This window comes from Mercenaria mercenaria, chromosome 17, assembly GCF_021730395.1.
Source record: "Mercenaria mercenaria strain notata chromosome 17, MADL_Memer_1, whole genome shotgun sequence".
Taxonomy (NCBI): domain Eukaryota; kingdom Metazoa; phylum Mollusca; class Bivalvia; order Venerida; family Veneridae; genus Mercenaria; species Mercenaria mercenaria.
In genome coordinates, this window is record NC_069377.1 from 67106560 (window position 1) to 67128227 (window position 21668).

The 21668-nt window shown below is 36.5% G+C and overlaps 1 protein-coding gene across 1 annotated transcript in view; it reads right to left on the reverse strand.

The window, feature by feature from the left end:
* LOC123536271 (sulfotransferase 1A1-like) overlaps window positions 1-21668 on the reverse strand; it is a 138890-nt gene that overhangs the window by 30430 nt on the left and 86792 nt on the right. The window lies entirely within an intron of this gene.

Below are 21668 nucleotides of genomic sequence, written 5' to 3' on the forward strand. Positions count from 1 at the left end.
AGTTTATGTGTTGTTTAGACGATTAACGGGAAAAACCCACATAATATTAAATCATATAAATGTACATAACTTGTCTCGCGTCTTGGGCGGAGTTTATGTAAATGACTGTTACAAAATTAGCCAATCGATATCAGTCAGTCACTCCATGTGTATGGTGCAAACATTGAATCGGCGCACTATTCTGAAATTGGCAGTACTTATTCACTAGAATAATTACTTTGCCGAGTAATGTTTTAGATGAATGTAATATTAAAATCATTTAAAGATATGTAATAGTTATAGTATGTGTGAGAGTGGATATATCAGAGCTAGGGGTACATCGAGGGTATTTTTCTCTGCACATATCGTCGAGGCCGGTAGGCCGAGACAGATATGTGAAGAGAAAAATAACGAGATGTACCCCTAGCTCTGATATATCCTGGTAACACACGAGCACTACATAATATAACTGTTTAATCGCATAGTTTATCATTAAAATTTATATATTATTTTCATTTAAATTTGTTTATTATTATTTTTACTATTTTGATTCCCTTTCTGCGCCTCGCTGACTGAAACACTAAAACTTCTGTTTTAGAAAATGTGTTCCCCAGATAAAAGTACCCAACAAATTTCTGCATTGGTTTTAAATCTTTGCATTTCATTGGCCAGACATGTTGTAAAACTTGTTGTTTTGTAAAAAAAATCAGAGAAAAAGAAACATTTGAGAAATCTCAGAATTTCATATATTTCATGTATTTCTGAATTAGGCAATAACTATCAAGTTTTTGAAATATTCTAGTTTATTTATTCTTTTACTTTATAAATGTAGGTGTTTGTGACAATTCTTTCTCTGTGAACTGTAAATTGGAGCTAAAATCATCTTTTCTTTGAAAGGAAAAAATTATACTCCCTTGATAGGACCTCAATAGAGAAAAAGTGTTCCGATATATATCGGAACAGTTTTACTGTGCTGATATATGTCGGAACACTTTTTTTCTTATGAAACTCCATAGAGATTTCCGTATTGATATATATCGCAACAGTTTTGTAAGATATCAGCACAGTTTTGTAGTAATAATGTGTGTTACTATGTATAACATGCTGCAAAGATCAAAGGAAAATTGCCGCACTATGCGATAAAAGTGTAAAATGAACTATCAAAATATGTATATTATACTGAATTTAACTAAACCTTACCCGCTGAATAAGTCGTCATGAAATAAATATTGATATCAGTACACATGTACTGAGCACTTTCAGACAAAACGTTACGTTCAACACTGGCATTTTTATCAACATAATGCTCAAACTCTTCGATATCAACATTTTCTCCTATCTGGAAAAATATTCAAAGAATGAACGAAATGGCACTGATAGAATAGTATTGAAATTTGAGTATAAATAACGCATAATATAATATAGTATAGTATATTTATTTTTGTTTTAGTGTAAGTTCGAAATACATTTCATCAAATGAACAACGGATGCAATATTACCAACTTGTGGTAATGTAAGATCTGTTATTTCTGGGTAAATATTCGCCATTTTTGTGAAGTACAATACAAGCGTTACCTCTATATATACAAGCGATCTTCAATCCCAAAAGGGAGATCAGAGGTTTGAATTCCGGTCGAGGTGTACTAGTATTTCCCCTTGATGAAAAAGACGCTACGTCTCAGGCTATCGTCCTGCACGTCTCATCGATATGAGGAAGTTGCTAGTGACACATTTTAAACACTTGATGGGAATCAAGGTTATCTGACCGCTGTATATAATTGTTTTATGTCTGCCGATACATGTTGGTAGTTTTTCTCTGTTTGATTTACATAAACAAAAAAGACCAAATGAATTGATTGAAACATGTCATTTTAATAACAAATGACTATATTATTATATAACTGCATAATAGTGCAGAGAGATGAACATCAAACTTATAAAATAATATGGCACTTAATACACCCATTATTATATTGTCTGCAACTATTATGCATGTAAATCAAATGTTGGGTACAACTAACCCGCCACATATTGCAAACTGCAGACTCATACTGCTATTAGTGTGTGCCTGAACTTAATGCCATAACCTGCATTTTGCAATACCGCCCAACAAAAAACTACCACGAAAAAACGACAGACTCATGCTAAATATCGAATCAATAAATTTCGGTTAAGACTTAAAGGAAATACCAAACAAATTTCATCGTTTAATGTACACTATCAAGCAATGATGACAGAACAACAGTTTCAGGAGAATAATACCTGAATCATGTGAAAAATAAAAAAATAAGAAAAAATTAAGTATAAGTAAAATCAAAGTGGAACATTATATACCCCAGTTAGAGGCCCTTGTTCCCAAGAATAGATTGTATAGGTGAAATTATAGACAAATGATCAGGGGTCCTTGTCCCCGTGAGAAGCTGCCAAACATGATGGGACAGTCATATTGGAATACTGAACAAAATTATGTGAAAGAACAACACGCCCTTCAAAATCATTTACAAACTGATAGAGGCTCTTGTCCCCATGACTAGGTTGCAAAGATGAAAGAAGGAACGTAGAATCAGAGGTCTTAAAAACTATGGCGCAATACAACTCATTTCAAATAATTTCACATAATAATAAACTTGTATACAAACTGCTAGAGGCCCATGTCCCCATGACGAGGTTGTAAAGAAAAATGGATTTGCAACAGGGATATGTACATCAAAAAAGTCTGTGATGACACAATGTCAGAGGCACTTGTCCTCATAACACCGATGAATAATAAAGTCAGTAATAAAATGTCAGAGGCCCTTGTCCCCGTGACAGCGGTAAAAACATAAAAAAGTCATGATATACAATAGACTAACATACTGCTTAACTAAAGTAAAACAGAGACAAAATAAAGGAACTAGGAATATGTACATCAAAAATGTCTGTGATGACACGATGTCAGAGGCCCTTGTCCTCATAACACCGATGAATAATACGGTCAGTAATAAAATGTTAGAGGTCCTTGTACCCGTGACCGCGGTAAAAACATAAAAGTCATGATATACAGTAGACTAACATACAGCGTAACTAAAGTAAAAAAGAGACAAAACAAAGGAACTTAATGTGATCAAGCGGTTTCTGTTCCCATCTTGAATGGTAAATTCATTTAATAACTAGTTACCACTAGAAAGATGTGAAAAGAACCATATATACATTATACAAAAAGAACATAACAGTAACCTGAGAGGGGCCCTTGTCCCCAAGAAAGGTTATATGAACTCAGGAGAAATTAGAAGCAGTTAATTAGCACTGTAACATAGGTATTCGAATAAAGCTCTTATATGCTTTTGATGACCGCCGACCCATTTGTTGAATCTGGATTTCAGTTAACCCTTGCTCAGCGGCTTTTGTAGCAGCACCTATACGAAAACTATGGCCTTTGTATTTGGTAGTGTCATAGCCTGCGAATGTCAAGGCCAACTGAAGGTGTTTTGTAAAATAAGAGCGAGGTATAGAGGCGTCATTCATAAAGGCAAATAAGGGGCCATCGCTTTCTCTGCGCATATTTAAGTAAACCCAGAGATTATGAACTGGGCACATGATAGGATCAATATTAGCAGATATAGTAAGTGCTTTTGGAGATCCACTACTGTGTTTATAATTTCTGATTGTGAGGTCAACACTCAATAATTTGCCCGAGAAACCGCGACGATGAAAATTCACATCTTGCCTTAGTAATGATGGACGTGACGAAGTACTTGTGACCTCACCAACTCGGAGAAAAGCATAGAACATTATCAAGAAAATTGCATGCAGCAATGGTCTAGTGAAAGAACATGATGTAATGTAAGGTAAACTACGGATCAATGAGCGGAGAATGTTGGCAGTAATAGGCAGTCGTGCATCACTGCGTTTCGTAAGATTGCGATTACCTGCAAGAGATTTAATAACCAGGAAATGAGCAGTAACATCGGGCCACTGATGCAGCTGATGAAAATAACCAGTAGCCGAGATATAAGTCGTGACTGTGGCCGGTGCGAATTGCTTTGAAAAAACAATATGCAATGAACATCATAATGTTGGTAAGGGATGCGGGGAAGGGTGGGGTTTTTGGCAGACGTCATTAATAAACTGCTTATAAAGCTCCAGTGCTCTGTTATATGTTCGCCGACTAGACACAGACAAAGAACTTTCTAAAAGTTTGCTGAGAGTCGCCCTCAAAAGGCGAGACTGGCTGGTGGTATGTCTATCCGAATCGGATTCTGATATGGGCAGTCCTTCAAAAATTTCTCCACCTGAAGACGAAAAAGCGAATCTGCCAGATTATTTGACAAACCAGGCAAATGCCGTGCACGAAATAAAATGTTGTATTTTAAGGTAATAATAACAAAGCGACAAACTAACTTCATCAAATCTTTGTCTTTAGATGACTGTTTATTTATTATGGCTACAACGGCTTCGTTGTCTGAATGAAATGTGACACATTTATTTTCCAGCTGCTCTGAAAACAATTCTACTGCTATAACGATAGGTACTAACTCTTTAAATGTAATATGAAACGCAGTATAGCATTTTGGCCAAGCCATAGAAAACCATTTCGCCCCAAGATAACCGCCAAAACCTAAATTGCTGGCATCGGTAAATAAATGGAGGGACAATGAAGATTGCCAGAGAGTGTCCAGAAAAAGTGATTTTCCATTGAACTGATCCATGAATGTACCCCATGCCGTTAGATGAGATCGTGATTCAAGGGTAAGACGACGTTTGTGATTTGGGAGTCTGAGGCCAATAGTTAGATCAATGAGTTGACGAAGGAAAGCGCGTCCAGGTCTCACCACTCTACAAGCAAAATTTAGTAGCCCGATCAACGATTAAAGTTCTTTTAATGTGACTTTTTTACGGCGTTGCATGACTTTAAGTGACTCTTTAATTTTTTCAAGTTTGTCCACTGGCAAACGCGCCTCCATGAGGATTGAATCCAGTTCAATACCAACAAATGTTATGGTGGTACATGATTGAACTGTCTTCTTTGGATTAATAGGTATACCAACAGACTTTGCCCAATCAAGAAAAATATCTAAGCCCAGCTGTGCTAAGTTAGCATTCTTGGCAACAAAGAAAAAATCATCCAAAATATGTGCACAATGTTGCAACTTGAGTTTATGCACCGCTATCCACTGTATTGCAGAACTAAAACGTTCAAAGAGTGCACAAGAATAAGATAACCCCATTGGAAGTGTCTTATCTACGTAAAATTGGCCGTCTAACGCAAAACAAAGCAATTCAAAATCCTTAGGATGAATCGGAACTATTTTGTATACATTCTCAATGTCAACTTTTGTCATAAATGATTTTTGACCACATTTTTTGACTAGTTCAATGGCACTATCAATGGTTTGATAACTGACCGAACAAAGCTTCTCCGGTATACCAGCATTGACTGGTGATGTGTCAGGAAATGACAGATGATGAATTACCCGAAATTTTCCTGGTTCTTTCTTCGGGGCTAAACCGAGCGGAGACACTTGCAAATTAGGAAATGGTGGTTTCTGAAAAGGCCCAGCCACATGGCCTTGCTTAACTGCCTCAGAAATGTTTTGTTGAATGACATCTGGGTAGTCTAAAGCAGATCTGAGATTTTTTGAGAAACGAAAGCGTCGCTTCTGGATAGATTGGCCTTTTGGGCCTGTTCCCAAAGGCTGTTTTGGGGCAGTGTCTGGCTGTTTACTGCTGGTGCAGTCCTTCCTGGGATGTTGCCCAGAGCAGGTTTGGCAGGAGTGTCGAAAGGGGCATTTGAACCGTTTACATCTTCAAGCACTGTAACATAGGTATTCGAATAAAGCTCTTATATGCTTTTGATGACCACCGACCCATTTGTTGAATCTGGATTTCAGTTAACCCTTGCTCAGCGGCTTTTGCAGCAGCACCTATATGAAAACTATGGCCTTTGTATTTGGTAGTGTCATAGCCTGCGAATCTCAAGGCCAACTGAAGGTGTTTTGTAAAATAAGAGCGAGGTATAGGGGCGTCATTCATAAAGGAAAATAAGGGGCCATCGCTTTCTCTGCGCATATTTAAGTAAACCCAGAGATTATGAACTGGGCACATGATAGGATCAATATTAGCAGATATAGTAAGTGTTTTTGGAGATCCACTACTGTATTTATAATTTCTGATTGTGAGGTCAACACTCAATAATTTGCCCGAGAAACAATGGTCCGTTGGCGCACCTTTTGGAGAGCTACCAGTCCACTTGTGCTTTCAACCAACCTGTATGACTCGGGATTATCCGAATCATCTGATAACAGTAGTGACATATCATTGTATTAATTTGCCCAGATTTTCCCTTTAGGATTTGGGTCGATACAAAGCAGAAAAGATGGAACAGAAGGTTCATGTGAAATAGAAGTACCTGCATTGATGGTAGGAACAAACGGCTGAGAAGGTGTGACGCCTAAACTGTTAACAGTTGCTAATCTAGCTGCAGTGTCGACAATTGTATTGGTCCCCGACGGTGACGGAATCGCACCAGCATTTGCATAACTGGTAGATGGTTGTGATATCCCATTGTCATTTACACTGGTATCAGGTGATGCCACTACTGTATGGCATTTGCATCAGATGGTGACAGTGTCCCGACGGCATTTGAGTTTGTGTCTGACGGCCTTGAATCCAGCATGGGAGGACGAATTAAATTCATCGTGACCAGTGTCTCTACTACCGCTTGAGCGTCTGTAGGGACCATTTCTCCAACCACCTCTCGAATCAAAGCCCGATCAGGAGTATTTTCTGCTTGATTTTGGGTCTGATTAACCGGATGGCTGTTGTCATGGGAAGGTGAATTTGGTGCCATTTCTGTCGATGCCGATGACTGAATATTTGCAGTTTTTCCCCTTTTTTAGCAGATGATGGTGTATTTTTGTCCTCAATGAACCGCTGTGGGCGCTTACGATGCCTTGACGGTGGCATGACTCCTGGAGTTATGATAGATAAAATTATTCAACGTAACCATGTTCAAAAGTTCCAAACAATATTGCCAAGGCAGTTAAGTACAGAAAATACAATACGAAGGGGTATATTATGAACAAAATGTGTGAAAAAAATTAAATAAAATTAACATGCCAAACTAGCTGGGAATTGATGATAGAAAATAAACATATGTTAAACATATTTGGTATCCTCCCATATACCTAAATAAAGCTTTTACTTTGGCACTTCTCCTCTATGTTAGTGGTACATGCACTAGCGGAAAGCGTAACAGCACGACTTTATTTGAAGATTGAATACTGCTTAAGCCGGTGCTAGAGGGCGTGGGCAGTGTTTCATTTTCCATTACTGCTCATGAACAGACTCAATCAAACCGAGTCTGCAATTTTCACTGTTTGCCTTGTTCTCGGTGCTTCCGACGGATCTACTTTCCAGATTTTATTTATAGCACACATTCAATACACATGACCAGATAATAGATTCTACCCGATCAGAGTACCTAAAGTAGAACGTTGCATAATGGAATAATAGCACAGACCTGCCTAATAACCATGCAGACAAAATAAAACAAAGTAATTCACTTAAATGTATGCATATTTGCACATATTATGCCTTGATAATAGGTCCCATTTAGACCTCTGTTCCAGTCCTTCTGGAATAACTATATAATAAAATGATATGAATTTCCACTTCGGAATGGTCCCAATTACACCTCTGTTCCAGTCCTTCTGGAACAACTATATAACAAAATGGTATGCATTTCCACTTATATAATAAAATAGTATGAATTTCCACTTCGGAATGGTCCCAATTAGACCTCTGTTGCAGTCCTTCGGGAACAACTATATAATAAAATGATATGCATTTCCATTTCGGAATGGTCCCAATTAGACCTCTGTTCCAGTCCTTCTGGAATTATTATATTACAGAACAATATGAATTCCCATCCTGAAATTTTGGTCCATACCGTCTGGATTATAACCTAACAGCTTGATGCGTATAGTTTTTATTAGAAACCATTTGGGTTAAAAACCTTCCTTTACAAATAAGGCCCACATGTATGCACTCATTGTTAACACGAGACTGGCTCCCATATGGTACCTGGTTCCCATTTAGAACCCATGTCCCAGACTGACTAACAAAAAATTATGAGTGATATAATGCAAAATATCGCTTGTCCCAGTCCTACTGGAACACTGCCATATAGTCTAAAATTTAATTAGTCATACATGTCAGAAACTTATAATCAATGCTTTAATACAGAATGAAAGTTCCAAACACAACTTAATAAGAGACAAACCGGAATAACCATTTACCATGAATACACAGTAGCCTACGCATTTGAACATCCAGACATGTTGCTTACATACACTATTAACAGTAACACCATGGTCAATCCAAATAGTAGTATCTAATAACGCGCTCATTCCAGAATAGATAATGCAAAGAATGAATTCTTAAAATCTGTTTAAAAATATAACCTATCAAGAGCAGTAATTGTTATATAAACCAATGATACCGATTGCTTTTCAATTAATGTACGTGGTAAAGTCTCTAAAGCGATTTTTTTGAAAGACAACAATAATTGTATATTCGTTTTAGAGTTTGTTTTTGTTGGAAGGTACAAGATAATAACTGGAATGTCTTCATAAGCTATTTAAAAAGAATGTGTTTTTGTGAGGATGATGTAATCATCATCATGTTGCTGGAGGCACATTGTTGTGGAGGTGTTCAGTATTACTGTATTTTAATGGTATTCCGGTAGTATAGTAGTCGCAACTTGACCGCGACGGTTGACCTTAGGCTGATTATTCATATCGATTACTTCATTATAGTAATCAAGGGTGCATTGTGTAGCCGTGTATATTTATACTGAATTAGTTTGTATACATTGCAGTATCAAAGTATATATACTTACATTTGATCAGTTAAAACTTTCCAATACATTAATTTTCATCTACATAAATTTATATTTCCTTTTTCTCGCGCAGCTCGTGTTTTACTTACGCTCCTTTTCAATAACAGGTTGTGCCTCATTATGTATTATAATGCAAAGGTCAACCATCGGGGTCAAGTTGCATCCATTATATGTCATGCTCCGATACTGTAGTAAGTAGATTACCTACTGGTGATATTTTTAGAAAAATAATTATTGGTAGACATAATATAAAACATTAAATTTAGAAATTTTTTGCAAGCAAACGATTGAAAATCAAGGTGATATATAATGAATCCATATTAATTTAAAATCAGACCAATATGTAGCTAACTGTATTCTCACATTTGTATAAATTCACGAAACAAAATCATATGAAAGTGCACATGTCCTAAACTGGCAAAAATGGTTCAAAAAGTCGATGTTGCTTTTAAAAGAAAAATTCATAAACATGATAATAAATAACAATGGTAAGTAACACTAAAAGTAAAATTTGGGTATGAACCACAACAGTATCTGATTGTCAAAATAAATTAGTGCTGTCACAGCTGTCAAAATAGTAATGTAGCATTATCTATGTAATATATACTTATTAGATGTCCTTCGATGTCTTCCGTAAATTGCATTGAAAATAAACTATACACTTAATTTGATAAACTGTTTCAGGTACTTGTTGTAATTTAAGTGGTTAGTTTCAGTTTATTTATTTTGCATTAAGGCCTCCGGCCCATACACATAACATATATACATATCAATAGCTTACATCATATACATCATCATGACACAGTATGTACATAGAAATAGCATATTTTAACACTAGTCATGTAACATGTACAGTAACAATTACAATTTAATTACGCATCAATTTCATGTTAATCTACATAAAAATATCAAAAGTTAATTTAGCAATCTTTTTCAATGTACATTTCAAGAGGTAACTAGATTATAATTTCTTTTCTTAGTTCAAAGGCATGATAGATAAATGCAGCCAAATTCTTCATTGTGTTTTCATTCCTACATGACATTAACAGAAAAAAATTATTAAGGCTTGGGTTATCATAATATTTTTGCGGAATATATCTTCTGCGAATACCAGCGTACAGTGGACACTTCATCGTAAGTGATATTCATCTTCTAAAACTCCATTACAATGTATGCAAAAACGTAATTCTTTGGCTAAACCAATATGTCTGCCTTTTCAATCATTATTTTGTGAGACGATGCTCGTAAGGATACAATACTTTTTCGGAATTTTAAGACATCTATACAATCTAAATAAGGTTCGAATTTAAAAACAGGTTTGAAACCCCTGTATAGAGTCAGCTTTCTATTTTCAAAACACTCTGTTTGCCATATTTGTAGGTACTGGTCCATTAATCTATTTCCATATTGCATCATAAATAACTCTGGATTGTCCACAATTTGGCTTTCCCAAATATAACCAAATCCATTTCTATAGAGATTTAATCTAACAGACGTAACCCAATTTTTGTAACCTAGATTATCAAAACATTTAAGCATAATATAACATTTTTTTACATATCTATCACTTAGCATATCCAAAATTCTAATCCAAAACTTTAAACAACGTTTGTAAGTGTTAATGTATATTGGATATCTGGCGCAGTAACCAACAATTACGGCATTGCATGAATTTAAAGGCGCACAAATAAACCTTTTGCACGCATATATATGTACCCGTTCAATGTATTCCATTTTTTTTCATACCCCAGATTTCAGCCCCATACAGCAAAACTGGACTTATTTTAGTATCAAATATTTTAAAAAACGTTTTATAAGTCATAGGCAACATCTCGTACATACTATAATATTAATACCTTTTAGCCTTAAATGCCAAAGACTCAGTCATTTTATATAATGATAATCTACAAGTAAAATTTAAGCCAACATATGAAAATGCACTAACAGTTTCAATTTGCTTACCATCGTAATACCACTTTTCTCTTGATGATAGATTACCACCATTTTTAAAAGCAACTATTTTTGTTTTCCCAAGTATACAAGAACCTATGACACAACCATACAATTAGGTTAGTTGAACTGTTATTGTCTGTTTGCTTGTATCACAGCACCCCTCAAATTTCTGAAGTATCTCAGATTTCCCTCATCATTTAAGTGAACACCATCACGAAATATGGGGATCTCGGGAGCTGTCACGCCATGCATGGCCCAAAAATTCAAGTTCAGCCGCTGACATGCATTTCGCAACACCTTATTCACTGCACGGGCACGAATTAAATAATCTGCCTTGTTTAATCCATGGCAACGAGGAGATGGTCTCGGCAAAATTTGTAAAACTGTCACTGTGTATAAATTATACCGCGTTTTCCATGTGTCTGCTAACGATAGAATTTTTGACGTCAAGGTATCCTCGTCATATAACCTGGAATCTACATCATTTCCTCCAAAATGTAGAAGTAAATGCCTTGGTCTAAACCGGGCGATAGTACTTTCCCAGCGAGTCGTATGGGTTAAATTTGTCACCTTTCCACCAGAAATTCCAGAAAAGTATACAGGGGGATAATTATCCAGGTTGAACGGGTTGACAGTCCCGTGTATCAGAAACAGATATCTCTGCAGACCAAAGATATGTGAAGTTCAAAGAATCAATGTACACATTGTTGGTTTAAGTGTGGCGTTAACGAAAAAATTACAAAACCCGGTAATGTATAACTAGCTAGTCTGAATGTGTGATAAACACTGCAGTAAAAATTCTGGCACTGTATTATAACTATAAATAAACTGATAAATTCAAACGAATCTATCTATCTATCTATCTATCTATGCGGTACATCGTCTCAGTAACTCTTGACTATTACGCAATGGGTGGTTACATGGTCAGAAAAAAAGAGAAAAATAATAGGATAGGTAGAGGAAGCATGACAGATCAAAGAAAGAATACTAGTAAAAGATCTTCCCAGCTGCGATTTCGCCTTTCTCCCCTCATGCCTCTCCGGTTATGGTAGCCACGCCGGCACAGCCCCGGGGATCATCAATGGTTTACTTACAGCTGGGATCCTACACCTTCAATAGAGAGATCGGACAGCCCCCGCTTAAAGGATACTAAGTCGGAGGCCTCTGCGATGGATGCAGGCAGGTTGTTCCATGGTGTTATCAACCTTGGAAAGAAGGAGTTCTGGTAGTAGGCAGTAGATGATGAAATTTGTCTGTACTTTAGAGAGTGAGAGGATCTGGTGGTTGTTCTGGCTTGGGTCAAGAACTGGTCTGCGGGGATGTCTACGAGATCGTTGACAATCTTGAAGAAAATTGTCAGTTGTGCCTTGGTTCTTCTGGCCTCCAGCGTTTCCCAATCCAGTTGGCCAAGCATGGATGTGACGCTGCTGGTGTTGTGGTAGCGGTTGGTGGCGTACCTCGCAGCTCTTCTCTGTACCATCTCTAGTTTGTGTGTTAGATTCTTAGCGTGTGGGTTCCATATAGTGAATGATAGTCACTGTCTGATAATAATGGATTCCAACGACAATCCGTCGATATATAAAATATTTAATTCATGGGAGTGTCCCAAAATCTTGAAAAAGGCTGTTATTATGTCTCCCCCAGGAGACATATTGTTTTTGCCCTGTGTCCGTCCGTCCGTCTGTCCGTCCGTCCGTCCGTCCGTACGTCACACTTCATTTCCGAGCACTAACTGGAGAACCATTTGACCCTGAACCTTCAAACTTCATAGGATTGTAGGGCTGCTGGAGTAGACGATCCCTATTGTTTTTGGGGTCACTTCGTCAAAGGTCAAGGTCACAGGGGCCTGAACATTGAAAACCATTTCCGATCAATAACTAGAGAACCACTTGACCCAGAATGTTGACATTTCATAGGATGATTGGTCATGAAGAGTAGATGACCCCTATTGATTTTGGGGTCACTCCGTCAAAGGTCAAGGTCACAGGGGCCTGAACATTGAAAACCATTTTCGATCAATAACTAGAGAACCATTTGACCCAGAATGTTGAAACTTCATAGGATGATTGGTCATAAAGAGTAATTGACCCCTATTGATTTTGGGGTCACTCCATCAAAGGTCAAGGTCACAGGGGCCTGAACATGGAAAACCATTTCCGATCAATAACTAGAGAACCACTTGACCCAGAATGTAGAAACTTCATAGGATGATTGTACATGCAAAGTAGATGACCCCTATGTATTTTGGGGTCACTCCATTAAAGGTCAAGATCACAGGGGCCTGAACATTGAAAACCATTTCCGGTCAATAACTTGAGAACCACTTGACCCAGAATGTTGAAACTTAATATGATGATTTGTCATGCAGAGTAGATGACCCCTAACGATTTTGGGGTCACTCTGTGAAAGGTCAAGGTCACAGGGGCCCGAACAATGAAAACCATTTCCGGTCAGTAACTTGAGAACCACTTGACCCAGAATGATGAAACTTCATAGGATGATTGGTCATGCAGAGTAGATGACCCCTAATGATTTTAGGGTCACTCTGTTTCAGGTCAAGGCCACAGGGGCCTGAACCTGAAAAACATTTCCAATCAATAACTTGAGAACCTCTCGACCAAAAATGTTGAAACTTCATAGGATGATTGTTCATGCAGAGTAAATGACCCCTATTGTTTTTGGGGCCACTCCGTTAAAGGTCAAGGTCACAGGGGCCTGAACATTGATAACCAGTTCTGATCAATAACTTGAGAACCACTTGACCCAGAATGTTGAAACTTCATAGGATAATTGAACATGCAGAGTAGATGACCCCTATTGATTTTGTGGTCAGTCTGTTAATGGTCAAAGTCACAGTGGCCTGTTCATGTAAAATCATTTTTTGGAAATAACTTGAGAACCACTTGACCTACAATGTTGAAACTTAATAGGATGATTGGACATGCAGAGTAGATGACCCCTATTTATTTTGAGGTCACTTGATCAAAGGTCAAGGTCACAGGAGCCTGAACAGTGACTTGAGAACCACTATGCCAAGAGTGTTGAAATTTAGGGGGATGACTGGACATGCCAAGTAGATGATCCCTATTGCAGCTAACCATCAGTGTCGCTTTGATTTTTGCTCCTGACCCCTATTGACTTCTTGCCTATAGGACTTTGCATTGGGGGAGACATGCGCTTTTTTTACAAAAGCATTTTCTAGTTCCACTTTGTCTAGTATTGTTACGTAACGAAACAGCGGAAATACGAAAACAAATTGCAGTTTCACACATAAACCAACCGTAGGAAATTGTCTACACACTAAATATCACTGTCCATTGGAAGAATAAACGTAGAAGAATCATAAGAAATAGGTTTCATTGTTGTAACTAACCAATTAGGACGATGTAAGTCAAAATGTTCCTGGTTTGCAAAAAAACGTGTTTAAGAAAATGGCGTAGGTAAGACTGAATAAAAAACTGAGTGTCGTCCCTAATCCGGATTCGACTAGCTTAGGTTATCCTGCACTAAATTATACTGCCCAACGCATATACAAAAAGTAACCTAGTCTCACAGTCATAATAACATTTATTTACAATAAATAATATTAGTTTGTTTGTTTGTTTGTTTCGGGTTTAACGCCGCTTTTCAACAGTATTTCAGTCATGTAACGGCGAGCAGTTAACCTAACTAGTGTTCCTGGATTCTGTACCAGTACAAACCTGTTCTCCGCAAGTAACTGCCAACTTCCCCACATAAATCAGAGGTGGAGGACTAATGATATCAGACACAATGTCGTTTATCAAATAGTCACGGAGAACATAGGATCGAACTCGCGACCCCGAAATCCGAAGACCAACGCTCATACCTATTGAGCTAAGCGGGCGGGCTTGTATATAATTGTAGCACTGATAAAATGTGCTTTAGCCTGACAAGGTAGAACTATCTACGCTTACCTTTGATCGATATTCAAAAGGTGCCACGTAACAAGTATTTTGGCTTCACTTTTTTCATCCCTCACCACCATCAAGTTAGGTAAATAAAGATTTATAATTTCACGATAATATACTCAGCCAAAAAAGACTTTTTTCATGATTTAGTTTTTGCAATTTCTATGAATTTGATACTTTTGCGCTAAAATCAACGTCTGGAAATCGAAATTAAATCTTTTTGTAATACGAACGTGTGTTCTTTGATTTTCCTGAGTTTTTCTATGGATATTCTAAACATCTAACTGATCAAAAGGAGAAAATGTAAGTGAATGTCTACTGTATTTTAATGATTGTTTTAACTTCAGTACACTTGTTTGTTATGTCGTATGACCTTAATGATAATAAATATTGGGAGAATGAGCGAGTCACTGCCACAAATTTGCATCGGGGACAGCTTAATGAATGCTCGTGTCCCTAGGCATTATCTTGTTGAAAGAAAACACGGACATTCCTTCATGAAAATGCAGTAGCTTCAGCATTTAAGTTATCATCAATGTTACGTAAGGCTATAAGATCTTGACATGTACAAGTTCCACGACACAACAACGAATAAGAGGTAGCATAGTTTAAACCAGTCAAGGAATGCTCCATTTCCTGTGTGACAAATTATTTGTTGGAAACTCAGTATGGAAAAAAGAATTGTTCATAATAATACTAGAGTGACCCCCGTGGCCGAGTGGTTAAGGTTATTGACTTTGAATCACCTGCCCCTCACCGATGTATGTTGGTTAGAAACCGATATGTTATGTAGAATTTTTCATGGCAGGATGTCATTCGCTGACTCGTGGAAGGTCGGTGATTCCACCTAAGTGTCTTCCCGTTCAATTCGAAGAACATTTGGGATCTTCCTCCACCATTCAAAGCATTGTATTAACATTGTGTAGACGTGACCATTAATCTTACATAAACAAAAAGAAATAGAGGATATTTGTTTGTTTTAGTGTAAGATCGAAATATATTTCACCGAGTGAACACTATAATGCAATATTTTCACGAGTGGCGCAGTCACGAGTGAAAATGTAAATTATGGTGTTCACGAGTGAAATATATTTCGATCTTACACTGAAACAAACAAATTTTCTATTTATTTTATGCATTTTTAATGGTTTTAACCAAATTATATCCAGTTTGTCCGCGCAACGTCACGTGTATCGTATCATGACGTCATAATACCGTGACGTCAGAATATCTTTGTAGAAAAAATGTAAATAGTTCTATTATGTTTCCTGGTTTCTTTTACATTAATTTATAATAGAATTTAAATATTTATAATCCTGTTATTATCTTTATACATTTATATCTTTATTGACGTATATTTTGCAAGGAATTTTCTTTTATTTATAATTCATGTTCTTTCGCATTCAAGTATAGTTCCGTTCCAGTGAAAAATAAAAATGATATTTTCACTGTTTGAAACAGTGAAAATATCAATTTTATTTCACTGATAAATTTCAGTATTTCACTGAAGAGCATAAAATAAATGTAAAACTTCAGGAACTTATTTTCTTCAGTTAATGCACCATAACTGTTCAACCATAACTGTGACAATAATGTGTCAATTCTATTGCAATTTTGAACAACTCGGTAACATAACATAGAAATCTGAACAGAACAAGGCAGAACATTAGCATTTTAAAAGCCTAAATGTAAACCTAAAAACTCTGTTAGTGGATGCGCCAATACGAGATAAAATGCTTCACTGACTCGCGTTGGCGCGCACGCCAGGACGACTCTGTGAACTCTGCTACATAGCGGCGCGCAGGTCATTACAAAATTAACGTTATATTTCGTCTTGGAGCAATACAGCAAAGCAAAATCACCAACGCGTTATTAAACGTTTCGTTCGGTTGCCTTCTTGGTTTCGTTATATCGCATAGTTAGTTAGTTCGGTTGTCGCAATTGTTTGACTCAAGTGATCACAGCTGCAAGAAAAAGTATCTCGAACAAAGGTAATGTCTACAGTTCAAACGTCGAGGACATGGTGCAAGTCTTGCATAACATGCTTTTATCCTTTTATCATATATGCTGTGAAAGGGGTGCGCCCTCAGTATGCACCTATCACTATAAACATCGTTTAATGTCATGTGAGCTGGAGAAATATCTACAGCAGTATTATCTGCCTGATATCAGTTTTATTTCTAGTTGACAATTTAATTCGGACACTTAAAAATTGAGTTTTGAATCAATTTTGAACACGACTGCTGGCTAATGCATACTAGTATTAGGCCTTCGCATGTACATTTCTTCAAAAGGCAGTATTTGTGAAATGTATCTTAACATCTGCATTTTCATTGCTCTTGGCTTGTTAAAGAATGGATTATTATCTGGAGGCGCAAATTTTGTGCCAGGTGTTAGAGCAACGTTAAAACAACAATGCCGTCGTGGCGGCTAGCTTAAAGAGCAAGGAAAGCCTGACAATAAGTTAATTTAATATGAAAGCCATCCTCAAGCCTATCATAATGCTAAAAGAATTTTAAAAATTGGACTACTGTTGAAAAAAAGATATGGGAATTTGAAATTTAAGAAAATTTGCTGATCATAGAGGCAGCCATTTTAGTGTGTTTATGACGTCATTTGCACACTGTTGAATTCTTTATTTAGCAAATAACGTTTTAAATAGATTCATGTCATATATTTCTTGAGTGTAAGATGTAAAACATGGCAAGTTCTTCCATTATAGCTGGAAAAATAAGAGAAATTATTGTACAGAAATGAGTAAATACAGTCCAAATATGTATTTAGAAATTTAATAAATCCGCCATTTTGTTTTTTGTTGCCATGAAACAAACTGGCTGCCAAACTTTCTCATTCTTACACCGATTTTGAAAATTCTTTCTATTCTTTAAATGATTCAAGAAATTCTAGCAGATAGATTTAACATGAAAAAAAACATTACCTTTCCCTTTTATTCCCGGTAAGAGTAGTCAGTCTTTCAACAAATACACTAAGGCAAGACTTCTCTTGCCATAACATGTGTTAGGGATTCATTAGACAGGGATTAAGCTCCTCAGTGTTTTTTTTTACCACTGACCGTTCCAAGGCGGTGCTCCATTACTCCATTTTTGTTCAATTTGTCCTCCAGTGTTTGCTTTATATATGCGCTCGTGTTTGTATGTCGTGTGCCCGTCCGCGTGTTGTGAGTTGCGATATGGGGATGCTGCGTTTTTGGAACATGGCATTCTCTGTTGGATTTTTATCTTTAGTTTTGTTTTGGGGCCCCTAGTAATTTTTCCAGTCTCAAATGCATCTATTTGTACACTTGCTTGTATAAATGTGATGTATGCAGTAGTTTCTTTATACAAAATTATCATTACATTAACCTACGTTTGTGGCTGGCCAGACTGAACATGGTGGGAGGGTATTCAAGATGCAGATTCCTCAAAATAAATAGTTTGAGTATCCAAATGTAGCTGCATAATTACAAGTTGAATAAAGTGAAGGTGATCTAACTGGTCAAATTTGATTAGGGTACGTTTGAATTTGTAGGAAACAAACATTCGTATCATCAAAACTTTTGTCAATGTGTTTTAAGAATAATATCTTTGACTAGAAAAATACATTTTCATAGCTCCTTTGACCAGTTCGAAACTTGCCGTATAATCTTGTTTGTTGTTTTAACCCTAAAAGTTAATCGACCGTCAGCTTAATCGTCAGTTAAACTTTCGAACAACTGGGTATATGCGGGGCTACTGCTGCAGCTAACAGTGGCATTTTCTGCTAAAAATTTTGAGCTCATGGCATATCACATACATTTTTTTTAGTAACTTTTACAACAGAAGCCTTTAAGTACCGCGTGGCGGTTGTTTAAAGTCTCCATTTAATAGGACTCGGTGTTATTATATTTTCTGGTCCTTTGGGGTCATGGAGAACATCCAGTTTTACTGTAATAGAACTATGTTAAACATGTGCTAGGGTGTGTGTATCATGAGGGTTGTTGCAAATTTCGTTATGACTCATTAACAGATTCAATTAAACCGATTCTGCTATTATTTTGCTTGGTTGCGTTCTCTTTGCTTCCGAATGATCTTTTCACATATTTTATTTGTGATACAGCCATGGATTGCTAGATTAAGGGAAATTAGATTTTCGTAGTTTGAAAGATATGATACAAGGCGAAAATGGATTTCCCTTTTCTATGTTAGTTAGTTTGGTGTGACGGTGTGTATTAAATATAGCACTGTGTTATTTTGTTCTCTGTAAGTATTATCTGAGGTAGTGTATTACGGAAAATGAAATTTTCGTAGTTTGAAAGATGTGATACAAGGTGAAAATTGATTTCCCTTTATAGGCTGAACAGCACTAAATCATTATATTTATTTCATATAAAATCCACTTACGTTATAACGTTTCTTCGACATTTTCTAGCATATCAGATTTTCAGACACTTACATTCCTATATCGTTACTACAGAAAAACAAAAAGAAAAGGGGTGTTAACTTTTGTATAAGAAAACTACAGTTCTTTAAATACAACCCGCTGAACTTACTCCTTTTCGCTAATGTCTCAATTCTTACGCCGCCATTTATAGGTCACACACCACTAAATAGTATTCCCTATATATTCTACATAAAACAGACATTTTAAGAGCTACCAACTACAGCTAGACCCATTTCAGAGAACAAATCCTTACTTCGTTTTAAAGAGTCATGATAAATCTGATATACAATGAAGAGAAAAGTAGTGGTCATGTATTTTCTAAGAGAGATTTCTCTTGTCACATTTGCTTACTGTAAAATCAAACTAAAACACACTGCTGTGACCTGCACGATTGTTTTTGAGTCGGCTAAACGATGTAATCGTTTTGACGAGTCCTTGCTATCCAGCGATTCTCTAAGTCTAAATGGACCAAATAACACAGTGAAGCGATGTAGTTCCATTAGATTTCTCAAACTTCAAACAGTTCACTGCAAGAATGAAATTAAATTGCGTGAATTCCCTTTGCTATGACCAATATACGATGTAATCTGTCATATTTATGACTTGTAATTGTGCAATACTCGAATGTAACTCATTAAGCATAAATGTGCATTTTATGAATTGCGCAGGCTTACAAAGCTTGCGTAACATCCAGCGAAAGACAAAAAATAGTTCCACAGGGCTCCAGATAAGATGCGTATTAGCGTAAATTACGTATAGAAATAATGCAAATACTCATGTCTAATAATTTCTAAACGTATATAAAATTACAGAAATGCACACAATGCTTTTTTAAAAACAAAATCTGAATCATCTGGATGCGTTAGGTAACATAGCCGATCCCGATCAGCCTTAATTCTCCCACATTGAACGTATACACGCATCGTATGATTTCTATAAACTTTGCGTGGGTTTCTACACACACACATGAATTTTGCAGTCAGTAAACGGATAAATTATCGGAAGAAGAAGCTCTTACTGGTTTGTTTAGTTACTACAGATATTAAAAATGATTTTAATTCTTATTTTTCGAGAAATAAACAAATCGGCGAAACATTAAATTGTATTTTCTTGTAGTTTTTGAAATCGAAAGTAGATCGTCTATGTTTGGCGAAATGAAACAACTTTTTTATGAAAAGATTTAAATAAGAGGTAATTTAACCGTAAACTTCAATGTCAGATACTGCCAATTGCTGCTAAATGTCTTCGTATCATCACAATTTGTAAAATATATTGTTCAAACTGGAGAAAAGTGTAATCGTATCCGGATATAATATTTTGGGTAAATATCGAGCTGTGTTATGAAATTTTAAGAAAAAAACTAAAACAGACTGAAACTGGTAGACTATACTGTCAGTACATCAATCATTAGCCGACTCAGGCCATTCAGGCCTTTGATTTCCTGCTTGTGGGTATGCTTTTGTGTGCTTGTGTGTCTAAAGCGGTGCCCTGCAGTGTTCTTGTATCTGACTTGTCTGTTTTTTTCTATGTGAGTTAGCTGGGTGTGGTTGTGTATTTATATTTGGTACATGAATATCTGCGTTATTGTGGTTTACGTTGTAATGTAACTGTGATTAAGGAACGTGGCGTTCCCTTTTTTATATTCATTTTTGTTCTACTTTCCCCTTCAACCTTCTCCACCACCCCTTTGTACTTTGCAAATGCGTGGCTCTGAGACTGTGTTTTTAGTGCTCCGAGCCCCGAGAAATCTACTCAAGGCTTACCTATTATCTACTGACTGATTAGCGAACAGTGCAGATCATGACCAGAATGCACGGATATTCAGGCCGATCTTGGTCTGCACTGGTCGAATAGGCAGAATCACTTGCCACCAGCAGGCTAAGGGTTAAGGGGAACGTCTTTTTTTCAACAAAAATTCCAGTGGATATGTTTACGATTTAATTTAGACAAATCTTCACTGGAACTTAGTAAACTATATATTTGTTTTTGTTTTTGTAGATACAAAGTCAAATTTTCCTTTGAACAAAGGTTTAATGTTGTGGAGTAAAATAGAAAAAGTAGAACTTCACAGGTCGCTCAACACGACTAAAACGAAAATGTTGCAGGCTCGGTTTGATTGAGCCTGTTCATGGACGGTAGTGGAAATGCATGCTACCGTCCACGCCCTCTAGAATTCTTTCAACAATTTACATTTCAAGTATATTGTTAAAATGTTACACAAAATGTGTTACCCCTCATGATATCTGTTACATAATTTCAAACATAACTCATAAACTATTAGGCTGGCAACACTAAAACACATAATTAAAAACAGTAAATATTTATTCTAAATGCTCAATATTTTTGTTTATCTGAAAAAGAAGAAAATCTTCATTTTTTGAACACCAATATGATTATCTATTTATACTGAGTTTGTTAACAAGTGACAAATAGCAGTTAATTAAGTTTGGTGTAATAGATCTAGCATATAATCTCTCTAGAATCAATTTCATTCGTTTGCAGGGCAA